This window comes from Oncorhynchus gorbuscha, unplaced genomic scaffold (assembly GCF_021184085.1).
Source record: "Oncorhynchus gorbuscha isolate QuinsamMale2020 ecotype Even-year unplaced genomic scaffold, OgorEven_v1.0 Un_scaffold_527, whole genome shotgun sequence".
Lineage (NCBI taxonomy): Eukaryota > Metazoa > Chordata > Actinopteri > Salmoniformes > Salmonidae > Oncorhynchus > Oncorhynchus gorbuscha.
The window spans coordinates 358,693-370,485 of record NW_025745352.1 but is presented as its reverse complement, the minus strand read 5'-3'; positions in this window follow the sequence as shown (position 1 = coordinate 370,485).

The following is an 11,793-nucleotide window of genomic DNA, read 5'->3' as shown; positions in this document are numbered from 1 at the left end:
TAAAAGTAGTGTGCTATGTAGGGAATAGGGTGCCATTTGCCACCCTACATGTCTTCCCTCTTTTCTCTCTCCAGCTGGTTATTCAGTGGCGTTTCATTTAGTTGCTACTGACATTTTGTTAGAAGTCATAAAGGCATCTATGGCCGTAAAGCGCTGACAACGAGGATTTTCAACATGGCCGTTTGAGTTATAGCTCTTATTTAAGGTCTCCATTAACTTCTTTTTTTTTTTTTTACTAATAATTTTTCATGATATGAGCTACATAAAAGTCTGTAAAATAGTGGATCCTCTCTACTGTCCTTAAACCCACCAGTCATAAGAGATTTTAAATTAAAGCACTTTGCTCTACAGTAATTTACCACTGACACTGAGACATACTATTCTCATACTAAACTGAGGCCTTTACTACATTATCCTACTGCTACACCAAAGCCTTTACTATATTATCCTACTGCTACACCAAGGCCTTTACTATATTATCCTATTGCTACACTGAGGCCTCTGCTACATTATCATACTGCTACACCGAGGCCTTTACTATATTATCCTACTGCTACACCGAGGCCTTTACTACATTATCCTACTGCTACACCAAGGCCTTTACTATATTATCCTATTGCTACACTGAGGCCTCTGCTACATTATCCTACTGCTACACCGAGGCCTTTACTATATTATCCTACTGCTACACTGATGCATTTACTACATTATCATACTGCTACACTGAGGCCTTTACTACATTATCATACTGCTACACTGAGGCATTTACTGCACGATCATACTGCTACACAGAGACATTTACTACATTATCATACAGCCACAATGAGACATTTACTACATTAATCCACACTGCGGCCACATTATCCTACCACACCACTGGGACATTTACTACATTATCCTAATGCCACACTGCCACATTTACCACATTATCCTACCACACCACTGGGACATTTTCTTTGACATTATCCTACTGTAACAATGAAGCCACACACTACATTATCCTACTGCTTCCACAATTTACTGGCTTCATTATTCTTTGACCAAACACGACACACAGCCACATCAACACACACACACACACACACACACACCACCCAGACTGCCCGTAACCATTTAACCCCCCTGACCCTCCAGCTGTTTTATGGTTTCTCTACATTGCCTGCTTGGCTTCCCTACATGATGTTGGCAGTCAGTCAGATATCCATGATGCCTTACAAGATTACTGCTGTAACAAACACACGAAGAAGAACAATTTGTTCCTCCAACTGGCATTGCATGTGATTGATGCGGTCGCTTAAACCCCTTGAACAGTCACTAATAAAAACATAACCACAATATATGAACATTATCTCACTAACCTTCTTTTGGATACACTTTTATTTCAATATAGACCGAGACAAAGTTGATTGGATATGGACCAAGACAAAGCTGATTGGATATGGACCGACTGAGACAAAGCTGATTGGATATGGACAGACCGAGACAAAGCTGTTAGGATATGGACAGACCGAGACAAAGCTGTTAGGATATGGGCCGACCGAGACAAAGCTGTTAGGATATGGGCCGACCGAGACAAAGCTGTTTGGATGTGGGCCAACTGAGACAAAGCTGTTTGGATATGGGCCAACTGAGACAAAGCTGTTTGGATTTGGGCCGACTGAGACAAAGCTTTTAGGATATGAGCCGACCAATAGATAGCTGTTAGGATATTGGCCGACCGAGACAAAGCTGTTCAGATATGGGCCGACCGAGACAAAGCTGTTCAGATAAGGGCCGACCGAGACAAAACTGCTCCGATAATGACCGACAGAGACAAAACTGCTTCGATAAGGACCGACAGAGACAAAACTGCTTCGATAAGGACAGACAGAGACAAAACTGCTTAGATAAGGACCGACAGAGACAAAACTGCTCCAATAAGGACCGACAGAGACAAAACTGCTCCGATAAGGACCGACAGAGACAAAACTGCTCCGATAAGGGCCGACAGAGACAAAACTGCTCCGATAAGTGCCGACAGAGACAAAACTGCTTCGATAAGGACCGACAGAGACAAAACTGCTCCGATAAGGGCCGACAGAGACAAAACTGCTTCGATAAGGACCGACAGAGACAAAACTGCTTCGATAAGGACCGACAGAGACAAAACTGCTTCGATAAGGGCCGACAGAGACAAAACTGCTTAGATAAGGACCGACAGAGACAAAACTGCTTCGATAAGGACCGACAGAGACAAAACTGCTCCGATAAGGACCGACAGAGACAAAACTGCTTCGATAAGGACCGACAGAGACAAAACTGCTCCGATAAGGACCGACAGAGACAAAACTGCTCCAATAAGTGCCGACAGAGTCAGAACTGCTTCGATAAGGACCGAAACAGACAAAACTGCTCCGATAAGGACCGACAGAGACAAAGCACGAAGATGAAGGGCAAAAATCCCATTCAATAAAATCCATCACCAAGTTCCAAGACAGAAGGAATGAAACGTTAGTCTTCAATCCATTTTGAATTAATAAAATCTTTCTGGTAAAAGTTATAGCTTCGTCTGATATGATCAACCATGAAGTACATTACAAAGGCAATGTGAACTGTAAGAATGGTTCACACAGAGCAGATGTATATTTTCATTATCAAAAACATTGAGCCATTTATCCCGGAGAAGTCAGAATAATCATTAATGGGGATGAAATTTATGACGCCAGATCCTAAACTAATGCGAACCATTCCAGGTGTTACTAATGGGGCCGGCTGCGGGAAATGTGCCAGGATTTCGAGACTCGGGGCTAAATTCGAAAGGTAATAGTCACACACTTAATCTCGACAGATGAAGAGCAATTTAACTGACACATTGATTGGGTTCGGAGGGCTTTGGAGGGAGACTTAGCGAAGGCCCGTTTAAATGGCAATGAACAGGGTGACTGGGAAGTCATTTGTTTTGCAGTCAGTCAAGTAAGTGCATTAAACCAACTTAAAAATTCTAGAATGTCTTTGTGAGAAGGACCTTAAGTGATTCCACTTCCTTGTCCTCCCAAGCTGCTTGTGTTTTTAATTAACAGTCTCTATTACTGCAGCGTAGTGATAGTGTTGAGTATCGAGCCCTTTAGTTGTAAACTCCCACTGGCATGTAGACCAAACTCTAGGTTAAGGCCAAAATATTATCTACTTACTAAAAAAAAAAAACTTTAGACCCCATAAAGACAGTTATACATATTACTGCAGAAACCGTGTCAGCCAATCACTGGCATTCGGTTATAAAACATGTAAAATAAATAAAATAGTTAGTAAAACGACTTGTGACAACATGATGTCACCTCCAACGTAGATGTGTAAACATATGACATAGACAAGCCATTCACGTAGATGTGTAAACATATGACATAGACAAGCCATTCACGTAGATGTGTAAACATATGACATAGACAAGCCATTCACGTAGATGTGTAAACATATGACATAGACAAGCCATTCACGTAGATGTGTAAACATATGACATAGACAAGCCATTCACGTAGATGTGTAAACATATGACATAGACAAGCCATTCACGTAGATGTGTAAACATATGACATAGACAAGCCATTCACGTAGATGTGTAAACATATGACATAGACAAGCCATTCACGTAGATGTGTAAACATATGACATAGACAAGCCATTCACGTAGATGTGTAAACATATGACATAGACAAGCCATTCACGTAGATGTGTAAACATATAACATAGACAAGCCATTCACGTAGATGTGTAAACATATGACATAGACAAGCCATTCACGTTCTACATTCTTAAGTTACATATTTCCTTGTAGAGGCACAATACGCTGGACGATGTCATGACATACAATAGCTCTCTATTGTTCATTATACCTGGTAGGTCCTCTGTTCTGATACCAGGGTCTGGACACATGACACCTGGTAGGTCCTCTGTTCTGATACCAGGGTCTGGACACATGACACCTGGTAGGTCCTCTGTTCTGATACCAGGGTCTGGACACATGACACCTGGTAGGTCCTCTGTTCTGATACCAGGGTCTGGACACATGACACCTGGTAGGTCCTCTGTTCTGATACCAGGGTCTGGACACATGACACCTGGTAGGTCCTCTGTTCTGATACCAGGGTCTGGACACATAATACCTGGTAGGTCCTCTGTTCTGATACCAGGGTCTGGACACATAACACCTGGTAGGTCCTCTGTTCTGATACCAGGGTCTGGACACATGACACCTGGTAGGTCCTCTGTTCTGATACCAGGGTCTGGACACATAATACCTGGTAGGTCCTCTGTTCTGATACCATGGTCTGGACACATGACACCTGGTAGGTCCTCTGTTCTGATACCATGGTCTGGCCTCATGTGATCCACGTTTGCATCGTGTGGGCTTCGAGGAGGTCTTCGTTCCTAAACACAGGGATATTTATTTACACATTAGTAGATGCCATCCCATTACATTCACATGCTAAACAAGCGTATCGCCAGAGAGATAGAGAAGATGTCCTGAGTCAGGCCAGGTTCTTTCTGGCGAGGGCCAGAGAGATAGAGAAGGTGTCCTGAGTCAGACCATTAAGATGTGTAGGTCTTTCTGGCGAGGGCCATAGCTTGGGGCAGAGAGATAGAGAAGATGTCCTGAGTCAGGCCAGGTTCTTTCTGGTGAGGGCCAGAGCTTGGGGCAGAGAGATAGAGAAGGTGTCCTGAGTCAGGCCAGGTTAGGTCTTTCTGGCGAGGGCCAGAGCTTGGGGCAGAGCTACTGCACATGTGCGGACACACAGGGAAAACAATGGACTGGCAACACTTTGCAGACCCATAGGGCCTTTGCTGTAAAGCCAATTTGGTGTGAATATAAAGACGAATTGTGGGAGAAATCTCATATCAAACTAAAGTATAGCTTCTTACTGTATCTTTAAAAGTCAATCAAATTGTAATTGGTGTTAATCCTTAGATTATCTGTGATGTATCTCTGTTGGAGACATCTCAGTCATCAACAAGCATGAATATTTTGGGGTTCTAAAATATTTCCTTGGATGAATCATGCATCATATTTCTTTTGATGTTAATTACATTCTGTTCTGGGAATATGATCTTTATGTTCTGTTCCGGAATATGATCTTTATGTTCTGTTCCGGAATATGATCTTTATGTTCTGTTCCGGAATATGATCTTTATGTTCTGTTCCGGAATATGATCTTTATGTTCTGTTCCGGAATATGATCTTTATGTTCTGTTCCGGAATATGATCTTTATGTTCTGTTCCGGAATATGATCTTTATGTTCTGTTCCGGAATATGATCTTTATGTTCTGTTCCGGAATATGATCTTTATGTTCTGTTCTGTTCCGAATATGATCTTTATGTTCTGTTCCGAATATGATCTTTATGTTCTGTTCGAATATGATCTTTATGTTCTGTTCTATGATCTTTATGTTCTGTTCGAATATGATCTTTATGTTCTGTTCGAATATGTTCTGTCTTTATGTTCTGTTCCGGAATATGATCTTTATGTTCTGTTCCGGAATATGATCTTTATGTTCTGTTCCGGAATATGATCTTTATGTTCTGTTCCGGAATATGATCTTTATGTTCTGTTCCGGAATATGATCTTTATGTTCTGTTCCAGAATATGATCTTTATGTTCTGTTCCGGAATATGATCTTTATGTTCTGTTCCGGAATATGATCTTTATGTTCTGTTCCGGAATATGATCTTTATGTTCTGTTCCGGAATACTGTTTCACATTCTAACTTTCATTGAATGAGCCTAAATGCAACACGCTCATTCAAGCTATATCTCCAGTTTACTGTACATGTGGGTGAGAAGCTATTGATTAACTCCTGATACAGGCAGGTCCCCCCCTGAGGACAACTTGTAATGGTAACTTTGGTTGTTGATTCCGCTTTCCAGGCTTTCCTTCTAATTAATTCAACCAATCTATACATTATTCAGCTATTGAAAGCAAGTGATTTATTCACTGAAATTGTAATGAATGGGAACAGCACTACAGTTAGTTTGATTTACACCACATCGCACAGTGCAGCTAGCGGAGGTGCTGACCGAGTGTAAATAAATAAAATAAATATATGCCATTTAGCAGACGCTTTTATCCAAAGCGACTTACAGTCATGTGTGCATACATTCTAAGTATGGGTGGTTCCGGGGATCGAACCCACTACCCTGGCGTTACAAGCGCCATGCTCTACCAACTGAGCTACAGAAGGACCAAATAGCACCCTATCCCCAACGTAGTGCACTACATTTGACAAGGGCCTATAGGGATCTACAAAGGGAAAAGGTTGCTCTTTGGGATACAGCTGTTGTATTCACACCTGGTTTACACTGCTGCACTTGACCAGGGTCAATATCCAACACTATCCAAGGTTATGGTGAGGGACCTGACCAGGGGAAGAGGATAGGGGGAGGGACCTGACCAGGGGAAGAAGATAGGGGGAGGGACCTGCCCAGGGGAAGAGGATAGGGGGAGGGACCTGCCCAGGGGAAGAGGATAGGGGGAGGGACCTGACCAGGGGAAGAGGATAGGGGGAGGGACCTGACCAGGGGAAGAGGATAGGGGGAGGGACCTGCCCAGGGGAAGAGGATAGGGGGAGGGACCTGCCCAGGGGAAGAGGATAGGGGGAGGGGAAGGATAGGGGGAGGGACCTGACCAGGGAAGATGATAGGGGGAGGGACCTGACCAGGGGAGAGAGGATAGGGGGAGACCTGCCCAGGGGAAGAGGATAGTGGGTAGATGTTTATAGATATAGTAGGATTATTAATATAGAGGGAGCTGTGGAGAATATAGAGAGAGCTGTGGAGAGTATAGAGGGAGCTGTGAAAGCATGTGGAGAATATAGAGAGAGCTGTGGAGAATATAGAGAGAGCATGTGGAGAATATAGAGAGAGCATGTGGAGAATATAGAGAGAGCATGTGGAGAATATAGAGGGAGCATGTGGAGAATATAGAGAGAGCATGTGGATAATATAGAGCATGAGCATGTGGAGAATATAGAGAGAGCATGTGGATAATATAGAGGGAGCATGTGAAGAATATGGAGAGAGCATGTGGAGAATATAGAGGAGCATGTGGATAATATAGAGGGCATGTGAAGAATATGGAGAGAGCATGTGAAGAATATGGAGTGGAGAGCATGTGGAGAATATAGAGGGAGCATGTGGATAATATATAGAGGATCTGTGGAGCATGTGGAGAATATAGAATATGGAGAGAGGGAGCATGTGGAGAATATGTGGATAATATAGAGGGAGCTGTGGAGAATATAGAGGGAGCATGTGGAGACTATACAGGGAGAAGTTGGAGAATATAGAGGATCTGTGGAGAATATAGACAGAGCTGTGGAGAATATAGAGGGCAGTGGAGAATATAGAGAGAGCTGTGGAGAATATAGAGGGAGCTGTGGAGAATATAGAGAGAGCTGTGGAGAGGGAGCTGTGGAGAATATAGAGGAGCTGTGGAGAATATAGAGGGAGCATGTGGAGAATAGAATATAGAGGGAGCATGTGGAGACTATACAGGGAGAAGTTGGAGAATATAGAGAGATCTGTGGAGATCTGTGGAGAATATAGACAGAGCTGTGGAGAATATAGAGAGAGCATGTGGAGAATATAGAGGGAGCTGTGGAGAGCTGTGGAGAATATAGAGGGGAGCATGTGGAGAATATAGAGGGAGAGCTGTGGATAATATAGAGGGAGCTGTGGAGAATATAGAGGGAGCATGTGGAGACTATACAGGGAGCATGTGGAGACTATACAGGGAGCATGTGGAGAATATAGAGGGAGATCAAGCAACATAAGGTTTCCACTCTCTTGTTTTCTGAGCTGTCACATATCTGAGTTGATCTGAAGACCCGTGAAGGACCCTGCCGGATCCCTGCTGCTGCCCTTCTCTGTGGTACTGACCTGGGAGAATATAGGCCGCGAATATAGAGGGAGCTGTGGAGAAATAGACGGCCCTTGACTGCCAGCAGACCGTGGCCAGATACAAAAATAAATGATCTCGGGAGCTTACCTGTCGGGAAGAGTGATTAGAGAGCGCGGCCGACTGTTGCAGCCGGCGGTCAGAGAATGACAGGAGAGCCCATCATGTTGCAGTATATAGAGGGGAGCATATAGAGAGAGCTGGAGATGTGGAGAATATATAAGGAGCATGTGGAGAATATATAGGGAGCATGTGGAGAATATAGAGGGAGCATGTGGAGACTATATAGGGTCAGCCAGCTGGATGGGGGATTTGATGCACAGCCAGGCCAGAAGGAGATACAGGCTCCTTCACTACCCCGCGCACCATGCCTCATGTGTGTGTGTGTGTGTGTGTGTGTGTGTGTGTGTGTGTGTGTGTGTGTGTGTGTGTGTGTGTGTGTGTGTGTGTGTGTGTGTGTGTGTGTGTGTGTGTGTGTGTGTGTGTGTGTGTGTGTGTGTGTGTGTGTGTGTGTGATGTGTGTGTGTGTGTGTGAGGATGAATGGCCTGATGGAGGTGGTGGGACCTGTTTATCACGCTGTTTTTCTGCTTCACTGGAAACCTGTAATGATGCTAGACACACTGCTTGATTGACATCCACCCTCCTCCCCTCTCCCCCTCCCTCCCCTTCCCTCTCCCCTTCCCTCTCCCCCTTCCCTCTCCCCCCTTCCCCTCTCACCCTTCCTTCCCCTTCCCTCTCCCCCTTCCCTCTCACCCCTTCCCTCTCTCCCCTTCCCTCTCCCCCCTCCCCTCCCTCTCCTGAATCCCTCTCACCCACTTCCCTCTTCCCTCCCCCTTCCCTCTCACCCCTCTCCCCCCTTCCCTCTCCCCCTTCCCTCTCCCGAATCCCCCATTCCCTCTCCCCCCTTCCCTCTCTCCCTCTCCCCCCTTCCCTCTCCCCCATCCCTCCCTCCCCCTTCCCTCTCCCCCTCCCTCTCTCCCCTTCCCTCTCTCCCCTTCCCTCTCTCCCCTTCCCCCACTCCCTCTCCCCTTCCCTCTCCCATCCCCTCCCCCTTCCCTCTCTCCCCCTTCCCTCTCTCTCCCCATTCCCTCTCTCCCCTTTCCCTCTCTCCCCCTTCCCTCTCTCTCCCCATTCCCTATCTCCCCCTTCCTTCTCCCCTTTCCCCCCCCTTCCCTCTCAGTTTCCCATCTCCCCTTCCCCCCCACCAGAGTCTGTTGACCTCTCAGTGCCCCACCAGAGTTCCTCTCAGTCCCCCCAGAGTCTTCCTCTCAGTGCCCCCCAGAGTCTTCCTCTCAGTGCCCCCAGAGTCCCTCTCTTTCCCACCAGAGTTTCCCTTTCACCCCCCAGAGTCTGTTCCCTCTCAGTTTCCCACCAGAGTCTGTTGACCTCTCAGTTTCCCACCAGAGTCTGTTGACCTCTCTTTCCCACCAGCTGCTCCCCAGAGTTTGTTGACCTCTCATAGCCCCCCCCACTAGAGTCTGTTGACCTCTCATAGACCCACACCAGAGTTTGTTGACCTCTTAGTCCCCCCTGTTGACCTCTTAGTCTCCCCCAAGGTTATGTTGACCTCTCAGTGCTCCCGCCAAAGTCTGTTGACCTCTCAGTGCCAAACCGAGGGTTCAATTTGACTGCCCTGACAAGCCATGATAAGTTACTGCCCCCCAGAACTAACCCACTATCCCCACCCTCCTCCAACTCTGTCATCTGACCACACAGGGTTAAAACTGAAACCGTTTTTAATTAGGGTTGGAGTTTTACTTCACTGAACAAGTTCAGGAAGCTAATGATGTTTACACACATCTACTACACGGGAAAACAACATAGATATTTTCAATTAACAAATGTTTGTTTATATTACTGAAACAGCAAAATACTTATCGCTGTAAAAAGGAGCAAGAAACGTTATTTGACCTCTGGGTGTTAAAAAGTGACCTAATCAATTTCATTTTATTTCCTGCTTATGTAGTGAATAATGTCTGCGAGGGAGAGAGGGAGGGAAGGAAGGAGGGAGGGAGGGAGGGAGAGAGAGAGAGAGAGAGAGAGAGAGAGAGAGAGAGAGAGAGAGAGAGAGAGAGAGAGAGAGAGAGAGAGAGAGAGAGAGAGAGAGAGAGAGAGAGAGAGAGAGAGAGAGAGAGAGACAGAGAGACAGAGAGACAGAGAGACAGAGAGACAGAGACAGAGACAGAGACAGAGGGAGAGAGACAGAGAGACAGAGAGACAGAGGGACAGAGGGACAGAGGGAGAGAGGGAGAGAGAGACAGAGAGAGAGAGAGAGAGAGAGAGAGAGACAGAGAGAGAGACAGAGACAGAGACAGAGGGAGAGAGACAGAGGGAGAGAGGGACAGAAGGACAGAGGGAGAGAGGGAGAGAGAGACAGAGAGAGAGAGAGAGAGAGAGAGAGAGAGACAGAGAGACAGAGACAGAGACAGAGGGAGAGAGACAGAGAGACAGAGAGACAGAGGGAGAGAGGGAGAGAGGGAGAGAGGGAGAGAGGGAGAGAGGGAGAGAGGGAGAGAGGGACAGAGGGAGAGAGAGACAGAGGGAGAGAGAGACAGAGGGAGAGAGAGACAGAGGGAGAGAGAGACAGAGAGACAGAGAGACAGAGACAGAGGGAGAGAGACAGAGAGACAGAGAGACAGAGAGACAGAGAGACAGAGAGACAGAGAGACAGAGACAGAGAGACAGAGAGACAGAGACAGAGGGAGAGAGACAGAGAGACAGAGAGACAGAGACAGAGACAGAGGGAGAGAGACAGAGAGACAGAGAGACAGAGACAGAGACAGAGGGAGAGAGGGAGAGAGGGAGAGAGGGACAGAGGGAGAAAGAGAGAGAGGGAGAGAGGGACAGAGGGAGAGAGGGAGAGAGGGACAGAGGGAGAGAGAGACAGAGGGAGAGAGAGACAGAGGGAGAGAGAGACAGAGAGACAGAGGGAGAGAGACAGAGAGAGACAGAGACAGAGGGAGAGACAGAGAGACAGAGAGACAGAGAGACAGAGAGACAGAGAGACAGAGAGACAGAGAGACAGAGAGACAGAGGCAGGGGGAGAGAGAGAGAGACAGAGAGACAGAGACAGAGGGAGAGAGACAGAGAGACAGAGATACAGAGATACAGAGAGACAGAGAGACAGAGAGACAGAGGGACAGAGACAGAGAGACAGAGATACAGAGGGACAGAGGGAGAGAGAGACAGAGAGACAGAGAGAGAGATGTGGAGGAAAGGAATAAAGGTGTTGATCTGTCCCCTGTAGTAAAACCAGATCATTAGGACTCTATGTGGACGATATGGACATCAGAAATGATGCCTGTCATCAACTGATAATATCAATGACACGTGTTATTACTGTGTAGGAGAGGTCTGTTATTAAGGGGGGGACGCAGCTCAACTCCTTCAAACCCACTTGGCCTGATACACATTATCTGACATGATGGTAACTGTAACAGGAGGAGTCGATAAGGTGAGATACTCCAGGCTGACACAGAGATATAGATCCATGATGGTGACTATAACAGGAGGAGTTGATAAGGTGAGATACTCCAGGCTGACACAGAGATATAGATCCATGATGGTGACTATAACAGGAGGAGTTGATAAGGTGAGATACTCCAGGCTGACACAGAGATATAGATCCATGATGGTGACTATAACAGGAGTTGATAAGGTGAGATACTCCAGGCTGACACAGAGATATAGATCCATGATGGTGACTATAACAGGAGGAGTTGATAAGGTGAGATACTCCAGGTTGACACAGAGATATAGATCCATGATGGTGACTATAACAGGAGGAGTTGATAAGGTGAGATACTCCAGGCTGACACAGAGATATATTTACATTTACATTTAAGTCATTTAGCAGACGCTCT